This window comes from Crotalus tigris, unplaced genomic scaffold (assembly GCF_016545835.1).
Source record: "Crotalus tigris isolate CLP2741 ecotype Arizona unplaced genomic scaffold, ASM1654583v1 scf7180000018445.1570621, whole genome shotgun sequence".
NCBI classification, from domain to species: Eukaryota; Metazoa; Chordata; class Lepidosauria; order Squamata; family Viperidae; genus Crotalus; species Crotalus tigris.
The window spans coordinates 1,478,028-1,502,829 of record NW_024097006.1 but is presented as its reverse complement, the minus strand read 5'-3'; positions in this window follow the sequence as shown (position 1 = coordinate 1,502,829).

Sequence of the window (24,802 nt, the reverse complement as noted above, 5' to 3'; positions counted from 1 at the left end):
ATCCAGGCAGTCACAAGCCCTCTATTGTGGGGTACTTACAGAATTTAACCTTGAGAAAATATAGATGGGCGTTTTCTACAGTCAGGTTTGATGTCCTCGCATTGGCTCTACTGGAGGAAAGATTTCATAGGATCCCTTATTCACAGAGACTTTGCCCTTGTGATTCCAGGCAGGTAGAAGCTCTCTCCCACATTCTCATACCTTTCTGTGATGCCCAAAAACGTGATCTGATTGCCCCAATGATTTCCAAATGAGGACCATGCAGATAAATTTTATTGATAATTATTTTTTAAACAATGCTAATCCTACACTGATGTGCTAGATGGCCAAATATATTCACCAAGTTACAAATTTTTAATTAGATTTCTTCTTTTATTGTCCCATTATTTTTAACTTCCCTAATAACTAATGATTATATTAAATAATATAATTTGTCCGAAATGGTGTAGGCTTTCCTGCCTGAGCAAGGGGTTGGACTAGATGACCTCTAAGGTCCCTTCCAACTTTACTACTATTACTAAACTGTTTCTCCCTTTACTGTATTCATTGATAGTAAAGACTGGGGGGGGGGGGAAAGTGTAATAAAGATATTGATTGTTTGCTATATACTTCTTAGATATAAGAATTAACCTAATGTAGTAAAAATGTAACGATCAGCAACATCATCATAAGCCTTCCTGAAAAATATAGCAAAATTTTGTGAAATAACAAAGAGAATGTCATATGTATTCATGTTGAGCCATTCACTAAGCATTCCACTTATGCACCCTACGCTTGATCACATCACATAGTGTTTCATTGATATTAATTTTTTTATAATTTGTCCCTAGAACCTCCGCAAAGCCTCTTTCTTCAGTGCCACTTGTAGATTTCAGCCCAGTCTTGTTTATGTCCATTTTCTTCTTTCTTTTGGGGCTGAATTGATTAAACCCATGAAAATGTTGTCTTTCGTTACCACCTGTAGATAGTAGACTTGATGTCTGAGGTACACAGGTTCGGGCGCTTGTTTTTTTTTGTGTGTGCTATAAGTTCATATCCTGGATACATCTTCCAATCTGTTTCCTAACTTTCAAGGTCAGATAAGTTTAGGTTTATACCTCTATTTGACTTTCGGGAACAGAACAGGCTGGAACAGTGTATACTATTTGTCCTGTATTTTCTCAGCCCTAGGAAGAAGAAAGAACAGACTAGTTGTGAAAAAGGCTGCCAAGAAAATTGCTGAGGCTTGTCCAGGCAGCCTCTGAGAATTGGACACGATTGAATGGAAGAAGAAAGAAAAATTGATTAAGACATTACGTAATGGAGAGTTGAGAGGAAAATCCACTTAATTTATTTCCTGGAACATTTTCAAAGAGCAGAAAGCCATCTTGCTTAGCATTAGGAAACCTTATTTGTCCAAAGTTTCATCATTTTCACCTCTGGTATGTTTTTAGTTAGCCTTCTGCCAAACCCAAGAACAGCAGTACCCAGCTGAACCTATCACTCAGTCTGAGAAGGAAAGCTTCACGCCTGGTTATCTTCAAGTCCTGGTTATGAGAATATAGAGCCCATGATGAACTCACCATGATGACCCACCATGACTTTGGTGTTGCCAAGTCATGTATTCTGTGCATACTGGAATTCACAGGTACTCCTACAAACTGCAGTGGTGGTTTTTCCAGGCATAATGCAAAGTATAAATTGCAGACTAGCAGAGGCTTTCGGTAAAGAGTGGTGAGCCTGTTCATGGATCCTGAATCTGCATAAGGGACACCTTATCTTGGTATCAAAAGCTCCATCCCATGGAACTGGTGAACTTCTATAGAGAAGCCCTTTCAAAATTTTGAAGATGCCACCAAGGTCAGGAAAGCAAATTGAATGACCCAACTATGGGGGTGAGGCGGTGGGATGGACGACACCATGCTCCAGATACCTGCGAATTCAAAATAGTTCTCTAGGACTTGGCCTAGCTGAGTTCTGAGAAGAGGTTTCAGATGCAATCTTGCAAAGTTTGCCCAAGCTGAATTTCCTGCCAGACTACAAGGGCTGATCCAAACCTTTTTAAGGATCAATGGCACCTTGAAGGATGTGGGGATGGACTATATTTAATTGAGGCAGGAGGAGAGATCAGAAAACTATCACTACACATCCCCAAACTTTCTGCATTTCACAAAAGGCATGAATTCTAAAGGCATTTAGCATCATGGAAAGGAGATTGGTACAGCAATAAAGAATCATAAAAATGAACAGCTAAATTATCCATGGTAGTTTGGTGACATAGTATAAAGTGAAAAATTCCTCTTATTTGAGTGTCTGTCAATTATTAAAAGTTCTGAAAAAATTATAAAGCTTTGTTGAAGATAAAGGCAGAAAACTGAAGGAATTTGATTTCAAGAACAAAAGAAGTGGTTTTGGCATTTATTTATTTATTAGATTTTTATCCCGCCTTGATTACCTCATAAGTAAACTCAATGCAGTGAAAATACCTCATACTCCTTCCTCCTCTTATTTTCCATACAATAAAAATCCTGCAAGGCGAGTTGGGCTGTGAGAGAATGACTGGCCCAAAGTCACCCAGCTGGCGTTGATGTCTAAGGTGGGACTCACAGTCTCCCAGTTTCTGGGCCAGCCCCTGAATCACTATATAAACTGGCTCTTAATCAAATACTTAATTTATAGATAGACATTCTGGCCCTATCATATAAAATACCTGCAGATAAATGGGAGGTTCGCCTCTGTGATATCTTTAAAGGAAATCTGCTGTAGAATCTGATGTGATTCCTTCTTGTAGAACACAGAATTTAGCATAACAGGATTGAAATGGACCTTGGAGGTCTTCTAGTCCAACCCCCTGCTCAGGCAGGAGACTTTATATCATTCCAGATAAATGATTCTCCAACCTCTTCTTGGCCTCTAATTTATAGAAATTAGAGTGAAGGGGCACCCACAATTTCTGGAAGTAAGCTCTTTCACTGATTTTTTGTTCTCAGTGTTAGGAAATTTCTCCCTAATTTTAGCTTGGATCTCTCTTAATAATTTTCCACCTATTACTTTTCATCCTGCTCTCTGGTGCTTTGGATAATAGGTTGATCCCTTCTTCTCTGTGACAGCCTCTCAAGTATTGGAAGACTGCTATCGGGTCACCCCTAGTCCTTCTCTTTGTTATACTAGGCTTACCCAGTTCCAGCAACCATTCATCGTAAGGGTTAGCCTCTAGTCCCCTAATTAACTTTCTTGCTCTTCTTTGGAGTCTTTCTAGAATCTCACATCATTTTTTATATAGTGGTGAGCACAACTGAACACAAAATTCCAAAGATGGTATTACCAGTGCACCATAAGCCTTAATTGCAAACCTTAATTCATTCTGAGCCTTAGCTTTCTGAATTAGTCCTTGCAGATTTGGGTTATTGGCTGGGATTCTGTTTTAATTATATGTCCCTCTTTCCATTTTCTATATTTGTCCTTTATGCCTCTCAATTTATCACATAGTTTTTTCATCATCCCAACTGGTGTCATCTGTCAGTGGCATTGTGCTAGACAGCTCAGCTAAATCTGACCTTATCAGTGCCTTTAGTTTCCTGTATAGCAAGGAACAACAAAATATAATACATAAGCTGGGAAATGTTAAAAAACCTGATTTTTATTTCTACAGCTGAGCTACTTGTTGACCTGTGACTCCAAAAAACCACTGACATTGACTGCCTTTCATTGGTGGACAATATAATATAAGGTTTGTTTCTGATCTTGAGGAGCAGATTGAAAGCCTACTAGAAGTGCCAAGATACAATTACTATTTACTAATTTATTTTGTTTAGCATATGGCAATGGTACATTAGCCTGGAGACTACAATGCTAACACAGAGTACCAGTAGTAGTTTGGCTGCCTAAGACTTCTAGCCCTGTTATGTTCATGCTTGCATACTTTCCAAGGTGCATCACAGCTTTCTTTCTGGGCCAGGTCATGTGATGTTGCGAATTTGACACCCCTGCTCTAACAGAAGCCCAAGAGAAAATGTCCTTTGCAGAAGCAGGTAGCGGCTGAGAGCTGGGACCCTGGGCCATTCCAACTGGCAACTAAACCTCTTCCTGTTCCTACTGGATGCCCCTGAAGCCACTTGACCAGATGCAAATCCAGTTTGCAGGGTTTTTTCATGTAAAGCTTTTGGAAAGACATGTTCTCTTTGCCTCTTTTCCCCCTAAAAATACTCTTCCTTTCTTGCCTTTTCAGTGACATGAAAGCTTTTGTGCTTTGTTTTCTTTAAATGGCAGTGCAGACTCCACAACTCTCTTTGGCTACATTGAAGCACGTAGGAAAAAGTGGCATGAAATAATGAATCAAATAATAATTATGATAAACTGAATAATGTTTTGTGACAATGTTGTCAAGCTCCAACTAATGAAACTGAATAAAGTAGAACTCCAAGGCTTGAGAATTCCTCAAAGAACATATTTATTGAATATATAATATCAGCATGATCAAAAGTGAAAGCACCTCTAAACTCCCCCCACCCAGAGATTCAGAGTAATTAATGTAATAATTCCCTCCCTTCTATTATGCTACTGATCACATTATCCAATAAGTGCATTTTGGGGTCTTGACAGTTTTTCTCTCTGCCTTTAGGCTCCGGTGAGAATGACCTTGGTTCCCATGGGATCATTCTATGTTTAGTCTAATAAAAGTAAAAGCAACCTAATCCCCCCTCCTTCTCTTTATGTAGTAACTGAGAACAACAAAGATGGCGTCAGCTAGGTTCATAGCAGAATTTGATAGTTGTCTTTAATTAACCAGATTTTACAACTCAAACACTGGGTTTTGACTTTAACCTCCACATGTGTGCAATGAGAATCTCTCTGAATATCACCCCTTTTCAGCTCCTTTGATGAGCCCTTGGGAACTTCAAATCTTGGCAACTTCTAGGGCAAGTGAACAAGACAGTGCTGACGTTCCAAGTACTGAGAGCTGCCAGAGAAATGGGCAACCAGGGCTGAACTCTTCTCTGACTTGCCAGACTAAATCTAATTCCAACAATATGTTGCCAGCCTAAACTTTGAAAGCCCAGTCTTCTGAAAGCTTTGCTGAATTGGTTATAGTCTGAAAGGAGCAGCTTTAACTAGAGATATACAAATCACTTCTTGCATTGCTCCTTTCTCAATAAAACTCTGCCCTTACATGTACCTTGAGAGACCTTTAGACAGGACTTGAATCAAATTTACTATAAAGATTAAGAAGTGTAATTATAAGGTTGTATCCTGATTTAATATGACAGAGTGGAAAATCTCCCCTGTGTAAATTGATTGAGAAGACTGCCATAACTTTTTGGTGATGAAATTTCTCTCCTACAATCAGACTGGGCTCTGTTAGCAGTTTGGCCATTGGCAATTGGCAGTTATTGTGACAATGATTATTACTTTGTTTCTGGAGGAAGAACAATAGTGCTTAAACATAACTATTGGCTTGACAGACTAAAAGTCAGATCTGCTTATGTTTCTGTAAACAGTTAGTCCTTGGCATTGCATTTTAAGAGGAAAATTAAATACCTTCTTATGCAATGAATTTGGCAAGGAAGAATTTATTGGGCCACACTAGTTTAACTGGAACACAGAAGCAACCAAGTGACCTTAAAATAAATATTTGGTTTTGAAGGCCAAACAGGGCTTCCTAGTATCAACAACACAGAATTTGGAGTACTGTTGTACTTGCTAACTAACACAGTTATATTGTATTTTAAATCTGACTTATTTTTTCTCCTTTTTAAATGAAGTTCATGGTTTATCAAACCATTGCAGACTGGAATGTAGAAAAGCTCTTTATCCTATTGCTCTATGGATTGATGGGTAGTTCTAACATTCTTAAAATGAAAAGATAACAATTGATTTTGGTCGCCATGTCAGGATAGGATGGGAGCAGTTTTGTTTTAATAGAATATTTGGAGTTTGTCTTCTGATAAGAGAGAGCTTGTTAGCACTAATTGGTACCTGGTTTGTCTCTCTGTGAACTCCAAACAACCTTAGGACTTTTTTTGTCATTAACATCTTAAATCCTATGTCCCTGCTTTCATCAGACTTCATTTAAATGAACATGTGTGTTGTTACATGTAATATGTTTGACTCCATGTAACTGATTTATACCAAGAAGGTATTAAAACCCACCCATTCCCAGATCCATTTTGTCAGCCATCCCAGAAACATGCTGTGTCACTGAAGTTTCTGGCAACTAAATAAACAAGAACCTTCTTTCCCAAGCAACCTCCATTTTATTTCCAGCTTCTTAGCCTCCATTTTGTTTACTCCCAGCTTGGACTGGATCTGAAGATTTTTTCTTTCAACAATTTGGTATCTAAGATGGGACTCAATGCTAACCTAACAAATGGACCAGGATTTGGTAAGCCTCCATCTTGCCAGCAGCAGACCCTTTGTGTCTGTGAGTGGGTTTCCTGGACCATGCCCATTTGGAGCAAGAGTAGTAAAGGGAGTTTTGAGTTTTTAAGCTCAATAGCTACTTTAAAAGAGGATTTTTCCCCACCTATTCCAGAGAAACAGAAGTGGCAGCAAAACTATCAGGGAGACTGGAATATAGAATATAGAACAAAGAACCAGAACTAACATGAAAGATACTGTGTGGGCAAACTTTGACATTTGTTAAGTGGTTTTTGAGAGAATATTCGGGTGAGAATAGCTTTAGTCTAGTCAATGATTTTTGCTTTAAGTTTTTGAAGTTTTATCTGAAAATGAGTGACACCCAGTGGTGGAAAGAAGGTATTTGTTGTGTCTAAGGAAAGGAAAGGAGGTATTTGTTGTGTCTAAGCCAGGAGTAAGCAACCTTGTCTCTTTTATGACTCGTGGACTTCAACTCCCAGAATTCCTGATAAAATCATAAAAGAGCCAAGGTTGCCTACCTCTGGTCTAAGCCAAGAAATTGGCCTGGAGCCCAGACATTAATATCTGGCTAGCTTCTCTGATGTCCTTGAAGATTGGAAACGTTTAGACCTGCAAGGAACAGCTGGAGACAGAGAAAAGTATGGCTTTTTGTTGTTTCCTATTTGGTGGGATTTATTGACTGGATTAAAGCCTTCCAGCTACTTCGGATTACAAACATTGATTGATTTACAATTTTCGACTTGTAAATATGGCTTTCTGCTGCTTCCTGTTTGGTGGGGTCTACTGATTGGATATAGGCCTGTTGGATACTTTGGATTATAAACATCGATTAATCTGCAATTTGTTAGATCAGTTAATTTGTATTTTCTCTGGATTTGGTGTTGACTGACAGAGTTGGATTATAAACTTCTCCTCTCCTTGGTGGATCTGCACATTGAAACATATTGGACTATAAAGGTTACAGATAAAATGAAGGACTATAAGAACTATATAATTTGATGTTAAATTCAAACCGTGTATTGATGTATTGAGTATAAGATTGGCTATATTGGATAAGGTTAGCCTTCTTTGAGCATATCCGTTTGATAACAGAATAGCTGGAGGGTAGGAATAAAAATGAGCATTCTAAATCTTGCCAAAATTGTCCCCCCCCCAAAAAAAAACCTATCTTCAGCACCCTTTTCAGTGGCTCCCAGCCCCATACACCAAAGATCCATAGAATCAATGCTTCAGCAAGAAAAATCTAACAATTTTCAAAAGAAAATACATACAATACTGCAGATAATCCAAGAAGCAATTGCTTCACATAAAGAAGATACAAGAAAAAATCATGACAAGACAAAAACCAACCAGCAAAAATTGGAAGAAAAAAGTAGATAAGATAAACGAGCAGGGTTTTTAATATAAACTCACAACTAGAAAACTTCCAACAAATGATTACAAAGAATGAACAAAGAAGTTTGGCTGCCTAAGACTTCTAGCCCTGTTATGTTCATGCTTGCATACTTTCCAAGGTGCATCACAGGGAGCAATCTATGTCTGCACCAGAAAGAAAGCTGAGCAGCTTTCTTGCAGCAGCATCTAGGGTCCTCTCCCTCCACTGATGCCACCTTGTAAATGGGCATCAAAAAAAAAAAAAAAAAAAAAAGGAATGTCTATCACCAGCAAGGTTCTAACCATCCACAGCAAGTGCCAGCTCATCTTCCCATCAAAATGGTACCCAATTATCTACTTACATTAGCATGTTTTCGAACTGCTAGGTGGGCAGAAGATAAGGCGAGTGATAGGAGCTCACCCCTCCATGCCATGATAGGACTTAAACTGCTGGAGCAGAGACCATCTCCAGCATCTTTAAGCTACTGAGCTACAGTGCCTCTCCATGATTGAGGAGGAGGTTCTCTCTATACCACAGGCAGATGCTGAACAATGTTGTCCAAATCCAAGAGAACCCAAATCTCTTCACACAATGGTCTTTTATTACAGCCCTTGAAGCCTACTAATCTTCCTCCTCAAAATTCAAATATGGATACTGCTACTGGAAGCTCTGAAATCTTCCAATGGAAGTTGCCCCATTCAGGGGCACTTCAACAGGCAACAGTAGATGAAACTTTGTCTCTAGCCACATTCCAGATCTTACAGGTGTAGAGCACATTTCCAATATCCAATTCATCTATATTGATAAAGGACTCTGTATGACAGTTTAGTCCTCTGATAATACCCTTAGACTCTGATTGTCTTGGTCTTACAGAAAGGAGGGATCTCCACTTTCTGTCCAAGTGTGGCAGGCTGGAAAGCAAATGTTTCATTTATGGAATATTATTCCGAGCTTGCTTGAAGTCTAAGTTTTCCACACCACTGCTTGTTTGGGAATCTAAAGTTCATTCAGCAAGTGAGAGGTCAGGCTTGTCGTACATTTGTTCTTTTCCCAGTAACTTGAGGAACTGGTTTTTTTAACTTTATTTGAATCTCAGGTAACGATTCCCTAAAAGGCAAGTGGCTCTGGATGTCACTGGAGGCAAAGATTATAATATGGCAATTCAGAAATAAACCTCCATTTGGTTATCAATGTCAGACACTTGCAGATACAGAATGTTTATTATACACATTAGAAAACTACATTACATTACTTTTTGGCATAATCACCATTCAAAAACATCCCAACGGAACTGCTTCAAAAGTCTAGTGCTGTGCGGGCGAGCATTATCGTGAACCAACACTACACCAGAGGTGGTGCCATAGAAAATCCCGCTAAATGTGAAAAATGCAAAGGAGTACTGCTAATGAAGTTCATGGAGCATGGTTCGACCATCAGTTCAGAAGTCTACTGTGAAATGTTACAAAAACTCAGACGAGCTATCCATAACAAGCGTCAGGGCATACTGACTTCCGGTGTGGTGTTGGTTCATGATAATGCTCACCCGCACTAGATGCACCCAAGAACATTTGAAGCAGTTCTGTTGGGATGGTTTTGATTATCCCACCTATAGCCCAGATTTGGTGCAGAGCGACTACTACTAAGGAATTTCAAACCTTGTAAGATGTTATGACAAGTGCCTCAATCTGAATGACGATTATGTCGGAAAGTAACATAATGTAGTTTTCTAATGTGTATAATAAACGTTCTGTATCTGCGAGTGTCTGTCATGGATAACCAAAGAGAGGCTTATTTCTGAATTGCCCTAGTTTATGTAAACATACAGTAAGGGTATGGACACAGCAGAGATGCAAAGTATCATGTATGGACCTAGAAGTTTTCTATTTCTTTTCTCTGTTTCACAAAATTAATTTTGGGTGTACTTAATTTGAAGTGACAAAAGATTATCTGAGTACATACTTTATGATGTGAGTGTATTTTCCACGTCAAAGTGGGAAGAATCTGCTTCAAGAATCACCCTGTTGACTTTTTAAACAGTGATGGGCTGTGGGGAAAAGTGTCCTCGGACATTCATCCCTGGGACTGCAGGATCTCCTTCCTGCTTTATTCAGCTAGTTAATGATGATGGCAAGGGAGTCTTTGTACAAAATAGGCAGGGAGATTTCAGACAGAGAAACCTTCCAACTGATCCTTGCTGTATAATAAAACAGGGCCTTTCCCTGAAATCTTTCTCTTCTGAATTTTACTTGCAGAAAATATGATCCTGGGAATGGGACACAACAGCTGAAGGTACTATAAAGTCTATAGAATGTTGAATGAGGTCAAATACTGGTTGAAGGAAGAAAAAGTAAATTGTCACAGTCTACAGCTGCCTTTCTCAGGGCTATTTAAAGCTGTTTTCACAACACTGGAAATTGTTAATATATTCCCAATAATTACATCACCCTTTTCTGTCTACATTCAACAGAAAGCAAAAGCTGAGAGAATATATGATTAACAGCTCTAATGTAGAAACTAAAACCAAAATGTCTAAACAATTTAAATATAGTGAATATAGAGCAGTAAGGGTTATAAATGAAACCCAGTAATGTTTTGTGCTAGTAAGAAGCTAAAGCATGAACTGAAAGTAAATGCCTGTAAATATTTTAGAGCAGAGCTGTAAAACTGGTGGCTACAGATTAAAATTAGGGGGGTGGGGAGGGCTATATTTTCTAATATAGTTGGACATCACTATCCCTCATTCATTTCATTTCCTGAAGAAAACAAATGGAAGAATGTATCATCGTGTCATAAACCCTTTTTGTTGTGAGCATCTTTCTCTTTATTATTTCTTTTAGTTTAGCTGCCACCATTAGACACGTTTCTGGATTTTTCTGGATCATTTTCTGGTGCAAATGAACTTAAAGGTTAGGCTTGAATGACGGGGGTCTCCAGCACACACACATACACACACACACACAAACACACACATACACACCACATTCAGAGCATCTGGACTTTTATCTGCATCCAAGCTGGCAAGCTAAAACCATCAACTAAATGACTCCTTCTCTGAAGCTGCAATCGCCCAGATTGACTTGGTAGCTGAGCTTCCAATCACATCCAGGCTGGGGGAAAAGAATTTTCCTTCAACCTGCTGCTCTGCTCCCTGACGGCTCCCAGGCGGGTAGAGGGGGAAGCAGGAATGGTTCCACATCGAGTTGGCCCATTCCAACCATATGACATTTGTTTTTGTTTTTTTTATTTAATTTTATTCAAATACAAATAATGCAAATGTAATACATATAAGTCTAAATAAAAAACAATATAAAATACAAATATTACAGTGCAGCCCCCGGAGACCATTTTTATTACCTATATTCCTTCTCATATAACAACTAACAATATACAATATATTTCAACTGTGCCCCTATCCCCTCCAAAACAGCATATATTCCTGAGTACCATATTTTCCGGCATATAAGACGACTTTCTAAACCCTGAAAATCTTCTCAAAAGTCCGGGGTCGTCTTATACGCCGGGTAGCTGTTCTCTGAATTTAAAACCAATCTGCCCCCTAGTGGCCAGCCCTATTTTTTTTTTTTACAGAAATAAGCACTAACAGTGTTTCTCAACCTTGACAATTTTAAGGCATGTGGACTTCAACTCCCAGAATAACACAGCCAGCAGGACAAAGCATTCAAAAATCCCATTTTTCTACATCGCCCATCACTTTATTCTTTTTCAGGAAAAGCAATTAAATAGTAGAAAACAGTGAGCTATATAAATTAAGGACATTACACCTACAAAAAAAGGAAACATTTGATTTACTTCTTATACCTATAGCAGCAGTCATGAATATATGCAAAAACTTTTTGATTCAGCAAATCAATTGATTAAAAAAGATACTGGTCAAATTAAAATTAAGAAAATAGATGATGGGATCTACCAGAGAGAATATTAAAAAAAGAAACATTTGTTTGAATATGGTTAAAGAAACAGAAAAGATTCTGAATACATATGTCATTCTAAGAGAGATGAATTCCTTAAATAATATTGTATGCTTTCCCCCCCCCCTTTTATTTTATTTCTTGATATAAGTAATATAATACTGCTGAAATGGCCTAGATGAAGTAAATGATTTAGATAATTAAATGTGTCTGAATTTAGGGAAATTATAATGTATAAAAAAGAAGAAAAATAAGACCTAAAGGATTAGATGACTAGGCACATTAAATGGAATATTTAAAGATTAAATATATTTTATCAAAATAATAAGAACTATATTATTTCAAGGTTTGCAAAGAAGACATTTTGGGGAAAAGGGGAAATCAACTAAATGTACTATGTGGATTATAGATTATAGAAACCAATTGTTAATGATTTTTCTTTACAAATGTAAACCCAGCAAACACACTGTTTACCAACTATTAAGTGATTTATGTTTTAAAAAATCAATAAAATATATGGGGAAAAAAATACCAGCTGAGTTCAGGAAGCATTAGGGAAGCAGTGGTGGGCAACACTCGCTTTCTAGCAGCAAAGGAATGGAGCTCCTATTGTGCTCATCTATAAACAGAAATTCAATATTGTACCGTATTTTCCTGCGTATAAGACGACTTTCTAAACCTGAAAATCTTCTCAAAAGTTGGGGGTCGTCTTATATGCCCAGTCGTCTTATAAGCCGGAATATATGGTAGATTTATTCCCTTTGCCTTCCACCAATACTGTTTTTATAAAATCCTCCCATATTTCATTATAATTATATATTTTAAGCATCCCTTTTTTAAATTTAATTTCTGTTGTTAATTTATCATTTATTGCCATATTCCATATTTCATTATACCACTCATTTATTGAATAACCCAATTCCGTCTCCAATATTTAGCCATCACTAAGCTAGCTGCCATTATCAAATTTACAATCAATTCCTTTTTTGCTTCATTTATATCTTGTTTTTCCTCCAGTAACAGTAATGCAATCCTCGGTGACATATCTACATTTACATTCAAAAGTTCTCTAATTTCCCTAAACACCATGTCCCATATCTTTTGTGTGCTATCACAATCCCACCACATATGTTTATATGTTCCAATCTCTTTCTCGCGCCTCCAGCAAATATTTGTATTGTTGTTGTTAATTGCGAAGTCGTGTCTGACCCATCGCGACCCCATGGACAATGTTCCTCCAGGTCTTCCTGTCCTCTACCATCTTCTGGAGTCCATTTAAGTTCACACCTACTGCTTCAGTGACTCCATCCAGCCACCTCATTCTCTGTCGTCCCCTTCTTCTATTGCCCTCAAACTTTCCCAGCATTAGGCTCTTCTCCAGTGAGTCCTTCCTTCTCATTAGGTGGCCAAAGTATTTGAGTTTCAATATTCAATATATTGAAATATTCAAATATTCAATATTTGTATATTTAACATCTATTTGATTTAATTTACGTGGTGTTAGGTACCACATCCATATCACTTTATATCCATTTCCCTTATCTCTAACTGACATATTCTTATATACTCTTTTATTCCAAATATATTTCCAATCTTTATCGTTTATTTCTCCTAAATCTGTTTCCCAAATTAATTTTAAACCTTTTGCCTGATCTTCTACTTCAGTTAATATTCTATATATTTTCCCAATTCTTCCTTTACCTGTATATTCTTCATTTACCTCACTTTCTTTTATAATCATTTCAAATTTTGTTAACTGTCTATCTTTCACCTCAAATTTTTCTTCCATTTTTATCCATTTCTCTAATTGTATTAAATTCAACCAACTTAATTTAATATCTGATAAAACATTCTATAATTGTGTTATATTCTTTATCTTGTTCTTCCAGTCTTCCCATTTATGTATCTGATTTTTTAAAAATTTACTAATCCATTCTTTCAATTCAGTCTTAGGGAATTTCTCCATTTCCACCACCAGTGTTAAAGGAGAAATTCCTGGCACTAACCGATATCTCCATTTATTCCATAGTTCTATCAATTTTTTAAAAAAGGGATTTTGAATCCTCTTAATATTTTTTTAATATCCTTTTAAAACCAATATGTTTCTATAGGATCACCTATTTCCCTTAATTCCTTCAACTCTATATCACTCCACAATATATCTCTGTTTAATGCTATAATATCTGGGACCACCTTTAATTGATTAGCTACCCACTAATTTCTAACATTTGGAAGACCCAGCCCACTCTTTATTAATGATTCTTACCATAATGCTTTACTTATTCTTGCTCTCTTACCTCCATTACAACACACCTCCAGCAGCCTCTGTATTTCCTTTAATACTTGATCCGAAAACTTAACTGGGATCATCCAAAACAATAAATTAATTTTTGGTAAAACTTTCATTTTTATTGATGCAATTTTTCCAAACCATGGTAAGTTTATTTTTCCATATTTATCTATTTTATTTTTATATCTTTCTTTAACTTTTCATAATTTATCTTCTTTAAATCTTGAATATTTTTTGGGATGTCAATACCTGAATACCATATGACATTTATAATAGTCTCCTCTCACCCTTATTGCCCAGGGTGCACAGGACAATTTTACATCTCCCTGCTGCTCTTAGATATCTGCTACCCTGCTACAACATACCAAGTTACTAGATTCTGTACAGCACCACTTACAAATCCACCAGATCATAATGTCTAATAATTTCTTATTTCAGTCCCCTTGACAAATTCTGCTCTTAGGTGTACTATTTTCAGAATATTTGCTTTTTGCATGCCATTCATGAGCTGAGGCATGTTAGCACTGAATTGCAAATGACAACAATCTTTCTGAAAAAAAAAAAAAAACTTTTCCATAGAGAAGTTTCTTTTACATGCTTATTCCAGAGCATTTGTCAGAAGAAGGTAGGACAGGAAATATTCTGACACATGGGGGCTAAAAACAGAAAGCTTAACTGCACCACTGTTCCAACAAAGGATCTTGATTAGGGGAATTTCCCATTTGTTAGGAAAATTAAATTAGAATTTCTCTCACACTTTAGGGATTAATTATTACTTTATTGGTAGAAACAGTCAAGTTTTATTTCTTAATTGCTTTCATAGAGACTGAGAATGTTTGAAGTTGAATAAAGTATTCTTCAGCTGTATTAATTTCAAGGAGTTATCAGCCAAGTAGATCTGTCAAAATGATTGACGTTGCTAGAGCTGTAGCCAGCATCACATTCTCTTTTTTAAAAAAAAAACTGAAGAAGAAAAGAAGGAAAGGAAAAGATTTTATTTAGTGACAGCTTATAGCTTTAAATTTCAAAAGAGTGATGAGGACTGAAAAAGTATCCTGAGCCAGAGACACCCCTAGGAATGTACATCCCCTTCCTGCTTTATTCAAGGGGTTAATGACACTGGTAAGGAACACTATACACAAATGACACTGGGTATATAGGATACTACGCCCAAAGTGCACTGGCAGATTTCTGACACAGAATATTTTCAAATGACTCCTGCTGTGTATTACAATTAATCCTTCTCTGAAATCTCTCTCTCTCTTTTGATCTTTTCATGAAGAAAGTAAGAACCTGGTGAACACACATAATGGCTTATGGCAAGGTTCCCCAACCCCAGGGTGAGCACATGCACAGCTGCACCTGTGCAAACAGCAGGTGAACACATGTGCACATGAAGCTCCATTCATGCTAGCAGTGGGTGTGTATGCCTGCTGCTTGTGCAAATGGAGCTGAGTGTGCATGTGCGTGCTCATCCACCGGTCATGCAGAACCATCTCCTCTTCTCCCCTGCTGGTCCACAAAGCTGGAAAGATTGGTGAACACTGGCTTTTGGTACTTACAGTTCTGCAATGCTTCAAGCAAACCTGTTTGAAGAAAGAACAAGAACAATGTCAAAGATTATGGTTGTCTCTTCTATCCAGGGTTCCTAAAAGCTATTATTTTTTCAAAATTGCAAATTGTTAACAGGGTTCAAGACAGTTGCAGTATTGTTTTTTATAGCTACAGTCACCAGACAGTAAAAACTCTGAGAATAAAAGAGCCAATCTAGTGTGTTGGTGAAGGGCTGGCCCAGAAACCAGGAAGCTATAAGTTCTATTCCTGCCCTAGGCATGAAAAACAACCTAAGTGATTTTGGGGGATTACTCTTTTTCAGCTCAACTCACCTTACAAGATTGTTTTGGAAAAATAGGTGTATTGGTGTGTTCACTGCATAATGTAACTAATTGTAACATGCAAGCCCAAAGAAACAATTCTAATAAGTGTAAGGATTGTGTGACTGTAGACAGATGCCGTAGTAAGAGTTATATATGAAACCAAAATGTGAGTTATGGTACCTAAAAAGCTAAAAAGAATAAACAGGTAAAAGAATAAACTTTTGCAAGCAAAGTGGTAAAACTGAGGACCTGGAGACTAAAATCAGCAGTGAAGGACTGAAGGATATAAGGTCTCATGGGCTGTAGCTGGTCATCTATGTTAGGAGGATTTTTCATGCAGCTGTGTATCATTTGGTCTAGTGGTTAAGGAACCAGGCTAGAAAGTGGGAGATCATGAGTTAAACTCTCATCTTAATCATGAAAGCCAGCCAGATGGGTGACTTTGGGCCAGTCACTCTCTCTCAGCCCAACTCACTTCACAGGGCTGTTGTTGAGGGGAAAATAGGAGGAGGAATGTGTGTTGGACATGTTGATCACTTTGAGTTATTTGTAAAAAATAATAAAGGTGGAATGCACATAAATAAAAAATAAATAAAATAACTGTGGTATGTGGGGAAAGGAGTCAGCTGGAATGTAGATGCATGTAGCACAACAGTTAGAATACAGCTGATGTCTCTGGCAGACCATAGTGGAAGGTATACAAGGGGCACTGATATTCAAGGTAGGGTATCCTATTCACATGTAATGTGGATAAAAAGCATTGCTAACAATCTGAATTTAATGAAAGCTGAACTGTGTTTTCATTTAAGATTACAGCCTATTTAAATCATTTAATTACTTATAAATAGCAGTATCTTTAATACCTCAGACCTCAGTGGGGATACTTATATTAAGAACATTTATAGGGGGCACCTATACAACCGTGGATGATAGTGAACTACTGAAGGATACAAGTCGTGAAAGTCATAATTGAAACAATGGTATTAGTGCCAGAATGCTGTGGTATGCTCTCTCTAACTTTTCTCCTGTCAGGAAAGGCAGACTTCATATTGAGAAACATCACTTTGTAGAAAGTGAAACTTACCAGCGACTCTGAGAAATGCAGGTTCAACTAGTTCATCAAAGAAAAAGAAAAAAGTCAAGGGGTAAAATTATTGTTCAGAGTTTCTCAAGTTAGGTTCCCAAACTAAACAAATCTGTCACAACATACTTAAACTGAAGAGAGGAGATTAGCTTCTGACTTTCAGACTACAAATATCAGCAGGTTAAGTTCAGCACCTTCTGTGCACTACATTTGTCTAGCTCTGAGATGGTTTCAGCAGCAATGGCTTTTTAAGAGAAATAGATTCCTGACCCACAAATGGAATGTGTGTGTGCAGGCAGGGAAAAGATATGGGGTTGCTATGAGGGCCCCCTTTCTCCAGTGCACCATAACATTTTTTCGGAAGCAGCTAAAATAATACTTGAGGAAGATACTTACATGTCCTCAGCATTGTCAACAAAAATGATGCTTCATTTTCTTCTTGAAAGGAAGAAAGAAAAGAAAAAAAAGAAAACAATTGTTGTCAAGTAAAAAGAAGAAGAATTTTTTACTTGAGAAGCCAAAAGCCTTTTGCTCTTTTTCAGTGTTTAAAAATCTCTTTTATCTCTTATGCTATCTCTCCCCCCCTCCTCTACTTCCCCCAGTAAAGTGGTTCATTTTATTCCATTTAACTTTGAGAATAACATTTGTTTTTTTTTAAATCACTTTGTAACTTACCAATTATTTTGGGAAGTTCAGATACACTATGGCTTAATGTCTGTTTTGTATCCAGGTATAATACTGACGAATATTTTTTACTTAAGTGAATTTCGTAGGTATTTGCAATTATAATTTCTTCTCTTTGAAAATATAATTTATTTCCTGTGCTATGTTTTCTCCTTTTTCTCCCGGTGAAGTAAGTGGTCATTTTATTCTATGTACATTTGAGAATAGATTAATAACTTTTGTTTTAAAAAATCACTTTGTAACTTACCAATGATTTTGGGAAGCTCAGACTCAACTGGAAAAGGGGGGAAATGAAAGAATATGGCTGTCATTCCTATTTAGAGCTTCTTGTTATATACTTAAATTAATAAGATCAGTAATATTATTCTTATATTGAAGAGAGGAGAAATCCTTCTTCTCTTGAGACCCCAAACATTATCAATGTTCACAAAACTGAATGAATCATGTAAGAGACTCTGTTGTAGCTGCCAAGTAAGATGAAAACTATATCACCATTAGCACAACATTTAAGCATTGTAACGTGTTGTCAGAAAATCTCTACCAATGGCTTAGTGTCTATCTGGGTGGCTATGGACTGTGTCTTGAACCATGGGGTTTTAGGACCATGTAAGGCTGTTTGTTCTTGTAAAAAAGAAAAGGGACATGTCTGATTTTGTTGACTCATATTGACTAAATGATCTTGCTCAACTGCAGCTCCTCCATCCCTCACTGCCATTGATTCTAATCTCTTGGAGCTCAGGGGGTTGAAACTGAATATAATCTGAGGCTACCATTTCCCTTTGTCTGAGATCAACATGGAGACAGTCAGGAAGCAAAAGGTTTTTTAAAAGTGGCACCTAAAAATGGGAATCCTGACCCCCAGATGGAATCAGTGTGTTCACAGAATAGAAGAAGGGAGGGGGGTTGGAATGGGGCTCTTCTTTCTGAATCTTCCTCAGATTTTAGAGTAAAAAGCTCTAATAGTTTATGCAGAAGATACTCACTTTCTTCTTTTATTTTCCCATTTGATGGGCTATCTCTTGTATTTGATGGTTTATTTGGTCCTTGAAATTAAAAAAAGGAAAAATGAAAGAAAACATTGTTTATTGTTGAGTAAAAAGTGAAGAATCTTTTACCCAGTCCACCAATAAATGTCTTGTCATGTTTCTATGTTAGATTCTATGTGTGAATCTGTCTATCTACTGTTTGTCTGTCCTCTGTCTGTCTGTCTGTCTGTCTGTCTGTCTATCTATCTATCTATCTATCTATCTATCTATCTATCTAACTAATTAATTATCTAACTATCTATCATCTATCAATCCATCCATCTGTCTGTCTGTCTAATAAAAGATATATTTTAAAAATGAGCCCCAAAACTGATTCATAATAGATATTTCCATAGTGATTCCTTACATACGCTCAGGAAATGAAGGTAAATACTTAGTATCTACTTGCAATTATAGTCTTTTTATCTTTGAAAATCTCTTTTATTTCCTGTGGTACAGTTTCCCCACTTTTCTCCCAGTGAAGTAAGTGATTGTGCTGTTCCGCTCCACATGCGCACACACTCTCTGCAAAGAGTCAAAGGTTTTTTTTCAAACCCCCAGCAATTCAAAGGTATTTTCACATGATGAGGAGGTCTGGTTACCAGGCTCAGCCAAACTGGTGAGAAACAGGAGTTCTTGACAAGGCTCAGTCCACAAAATGCAATTCACAGTCATCAATCAGTCCAAAGTCCAAACACAAGGTCAAAAGCAAGACTCACGAAACACAAGCATGGATCAAGGAACTAGACATGTTGTTGTAGAAATGCCCATCACTTTGGGTAGGACTAAATAGGCAACATCAATACGGCCCCTCACAATGGGCAAAACTGCCTCCTCACGAGTAACTTGGCCGACCAGCATTGTGCCTGTCTCTTCTCCACCCTGCGCATCCCTGGATCGGGAGGAGGTGTGGACTCTACCTCTTCCTCACTGACAGCCAGCAGCTGCTTGTGTTCCCTGACAGGATCCTCCAGGCTAACCTGTCCGATCATCCTGACTGAGGCAGCACTGTCTTCCGTCTCCCAATCCATGCCTCTCTGTGCCTCCGTGCTCTCTTCCCCCAAGATGCCAGGACCCAGCTCATCCTCCACCACCTCCTTTGAACTCAGGTCCCGAGAGGGATCGAGAGGAGGATCCATGACAGTAGTTCATTTTATTCCAAGTACCTTTGAGAATAGACTAACAACTTTTATTCTAAAAAATCACTTTGCAACTTACCAATTATTTTGGGAAGTTCAGATTTACCTGTAGAATGAGGAAAGCAAAAGAATATGGCTGACATTCCTATTTAGAGCTTCTTGTTATAAATCAGTAACTTTATTCTTATATTGAAGAGAGGAGAAATCCTTCCCCTCTTGAGACTACAAATATTATCAGTGTTCAGAAAACTGAATGGTGAAAGAGATTCCATCATAGCTGCCACCAACTTTAATACCAAGGGAATTTGGATGTACTAACCATAGCATTCAGAGCTTGCTGATCTGCAGCTACTCCACCCCTCTTTCCCCCATTGGAATCCAGAGGGTTGAAGTTCCATGCAATCTGATGCTTACCATTTGGCTTTGTCTGAGATCAACATGGAGATAGCCAGGGAGCAAAGGCTTCTTAAAAAGTGGTACCTGAAAACAGAATCCTGACCTCCTAATGGAAGGATTGTGTTCTGGGAGTGGGAGAGATGTGGGGTTTTGAATCAGGATCCTATTTCTGTAGACACCCCCCAAAAAAAAATTGTAAGAGGAAGCTACAATACCTCATGAGGAAGATACTCACTTTCCTCCTCTATTGTCTTATTTGATAGATTAATTCTTCCATTTGATGCTTTATTTTGGTCTCGAATGAAAAAAAGAAAAAACAAAAGAAAACATTGTTAATTATTGTGTACATAGTTGAAAAATATTTTATAGCAAAAGTCCAATGTATTTTGCTTTTCTTCACTGTACTTTTTTATACCTGAAGCAGCCAGTAATACCTCTTCCAGAATTTTCTTGAATGAGGTTAGCAAGAGTTGTAGGAAGGAAAATTCAGTATTTTTGCTGTCATCAAAAAATTCCCTGTTATCCCAATTTTTTAGAGGATGATATTTTTCAATCAATGTCTTTGCTTGTTCATGGATATAATGGTGCAACCCCTTACACCTACATCTAGGACACTAGATATAATGTGATGTTGTCTGTCAGTTTGTATCTCATGAGAATTATTAATTTAGACACTAAAATCAGCAGTGAAGGCCTGAGCGATGTCAGGTACAATGGGATCTAGCTGGCCTTGAATGCTAGGAGGATTTTTCATGCCTCTATGCAGAGTCTGGCAATATAATCTGTTATGAGGGGACAGCAGTTGACTGGAATGTAGATCTGTGCTGTAGGACAGTAAGAGTATGGCAGATGTCTCTGGCAGACAGCAGCAGCAGATTTCATTTGTGGTACAAATTCAGGCAACATATTAGTGGCACTTCATTTAAGGGAGAGGATCGTATTCTGTCCATGTAATGGGGGTGGAAAAGAGCAGTGGTGGGATTCAAATATGTGAACAACTGGTTCTCTGTTTGGATGCTGCTTCTGGAAGTCCATTCTGGGCCTGAGCAACAAAAAATTAGCTACTGGTTCTGTCAAACTGGGGCGAATTCGACAACTAGAAAAGAGGCATTGCTAACATTAATCTAGGATCAATGAGACCTGAACTATGCTTTCATTTAAGAGTGCCGCCTTTTTTTAATGCTTCAAACACTCCTCATAAATCACAATATTTTTATTATTGGAGACCTCAGTGGGATTCTTATATTAGAAAAATTCAGAGGGAGCACTTGTATGACTGTGGATGATATTGAAGGGCCCAAGTCATTGAAGTCATTCTTCTAACAATTGTATCTGTGTCAGAGTGTTGCAGTTCCCTCCCTCTACTTTCCTCCTGTCAGGAAGGACAGATTTCACACTGAGAAATATCACCTTGTAGCAAGTGGTACTTACCAAAGATGTTGAGAATCGTAGATTCAACTAGTTTATCAAAGAAAAAGAGAAAAGTCAGGAAATAACATTCTTATTTAGAGTTTCTAAAGTTATGTTCCCTAACTAAGTAAATCTGTGACATTATTCTTATATTGAAGAAAGATCTGCTTCTGACTTTCAGACTACAAATAACAGCATCAGTTGAAGTTGAGCACCTTCTGATGCACTACATTTACCTATCTCTGAGGTAACATTGAGACAGAGCCAATGACTTTCCAAGAAACAGACTTCTGACTATGAATGGAATGACTGTGTGCAGGAATGGAGGAGATGGGGGGAGGTTACTATGAGAGTCCCTTTCTCCAGCTCCCTTAGCATTTTATAGAAGGAAAGCATAATACTTCATATGGAAGATACTCACGTGTCTCAGGTTTTTTTATCCTATTTGGTGATTCATTTTGTCCTTGAAAGGAAGAAAAGGTAAAAAAACCCAACAATAACATTACTTGTTGTTGAACAAATTGTTAACACATTTTACTACCGAAGCCCAATGCATTTTGCTGTTCCTCACTGTATTATTTTTATACCTGAAGAAGGTGATTATACCTCCTCCAGGATTCCCTTGAATAAAGAAGTAGAGGGTAAAGATAAAGAAAGGAAAATTCAATATTTTGTTTTTCATCACAAAATTCCCCATTACCCGAAGTTTTCAGAGGATGCCATTTTGCAATAAGATCTTTTCTTGTGTTTATATGTTCATATATGTAAAGGTTTAATGTGACATTGTAAATCTAAGTTTCTATCTCACAATAATTCTTAATTTAAATGTATTATTTTGGGCTAGTTGAAATGACACATTCAAACATATTTATATAGGTTATATTTAAATAAATCCTGGTTCCCTAAACCCCATATACCACCAAATAATTTGAAAAAATGCAGAAAATTCAGATAATTTGGCATAACAGCAGAAAAGTTACAATGGAATCAGGATATTTTAGGCTTTGTTGCTACCAATACTGCACCCATTAAAAAGCTTAGCTGACATAGAAATAAGCCACAGAAGATATCAAATGATGTGATGGAGATCCACAGTCATCCTCAGTCAGTTTGGGGGATAGGAACAGTAGCTGAAGCTGCCCAATGTTTCTCTTGAGGCTAATCCTACAGTAGGAGGGAAGATGTGTGGCTGTCATAGGTTATTGTGCTCCATTTCCCAGAAATTCCATCCATCAAGATCAGAGATGATGGATCTTGGAAGTGAGAGTTCAGCCTTATGATGAGGACCCCTCATTCCCCACCTGGTCCAAAGAACTTCCTTTCCTCCCATCACTGGCAGAGTGTATCTGAACACAACTTTCTTACCTGAAGACACTAAAGCAAAGACAGTTCCTGCCAGTATGAAGAGGATCCAGACCTTCATGATTGTTGAGTTTCTGTTAGATGCAGCAAACTGGACTCAAGTGGTAGCTAAATAGAAGAAATTAAATTAATTAGATGTTCAAGACACTGAGATAAAACTCAAAATGCCACAGAGCTCTACTTTCTGAACCCTCTTTTATAATGGTATGAAGCACCAATGAAAATCCATGGGAGGGCTATAAACAGACTTGGAAGCACATGACCACTTTCCTAAAAAAATGTGCACAAAAAGAAACAGGACAATGTGTCACATTGGATATATTTTCAAAAGAAGATAAAGTAAGATTGATTGTTGGATATCCAAGGGCCTATTGTTTTGCAATCGTCTCCCTTCTGTAAGTATATTCATTGGTAAAGTGCTTGAAAAACTCACCTAAGAAACTTCAATTGTTGGAAAGGATCCATTGAATCCACTAACAGCTGGAGTTAAAGGAATGTCTTGTTATTTCTACAGCTACCAGGATACATTTAGTCATTGGTCTTTAGAACCCTGAGAAGCCAAGAACAAAAGCCACAAAATTGTACCAATCACATGTAGAATGTGGAATAAAGTGAATCTAAGCATGCCAATGTTTTATAAAGATCCCAAAATAAAGGGAGGCATTACTTTGCAACTTATAAGGATGAAAGATAACCAGGAGAGGGTTATAAGTGTCCTTCAACGTGTAAAGGCATTAGAAAAAAGTCTTTGTAATGACATATGAGGGCTCGACACATCCATGAATCTGCTGCATTTCATGAAAGACATAAATTTTATAGGTTTTTGGATCATGGACAGAACATTTAGACAGCTATAATCCCACAATTAGATCAAGATCTAAACTGTACAGTACATAACGTAATACAATATACACACATTATAAAGTTAAATACAAAGCAGGTATTACCTTGTTCTATCACAGTGATTTATCTGGAGATACCATGCTACTCTTTTCAAAGTAGAATTATGAGTCATCTGATTTCCGTAGAAAACAACTGATAGATTAGGAAACCAAGTCCATCGAATGTTCACTTGCAATGCTCAACTGTCAGTGGGATTGGTATCTGTTAGTCTGGATGCCATGAGCTGTGTCTCTTCAGGTCTAAGGTTACTGAGTGAAGTATTCTCACTTTGTTTCTTGATTATTGATCAATAATCTTATTCAATTCAATCATGGTTTTTGTTGAGTCCTTCGCGGAAAGGCAAGACACGATAAGCAGTTGTAGTTCTCAGTTTTCTTTATTCTGTGTTCAGCTTACAAGTAGATGGCTTCAGCAGCTCCCAAAACCTCCCAGCTTCTTATATAGGCATATCCTGGGTCAATGCGATACTTTTCCCACGCCAGCACCCGCGCATGCGCACGGCGCTGGCGACAGCCTGTCTGGTCCCGGGCAGCTTTGCACCTGCCCGGGATTGCCTGCAAACGCCCCGAGCCGTTTGCAAGGCTCGGGACATAACACCCATTTCCCCCGGGCTAAAACTACTACCAACATATAATCATTTATTTTATGCAGTGTTCTGCTTCCCAGTGCTCCTATCGTTACCTGGCTTTTGTTTAGCCAGCAATGTTATGTAATCTTCTAAGTATTTAGGAGATTTCCTTGCTCTCTGTGACCTTCTCAGTTCTGGGTTTCTGACAGGTGTTCCCTGACTGAGGGGTGACAAGAGCCTGTTCCCCTTATCATGCCTTGGTGCCTTCCAAGGACTTTGCCCCAATGCCTGGCCTGCTTGCTTGCCCACCGGGCTCGTCAGGCCAGGGCTCCTGTCACTTTGTGACCTGGTTGACCTGCCTAGCTGTAGGCCCTCGGGCCCCTTGAAGTGATAGCCACTGCTG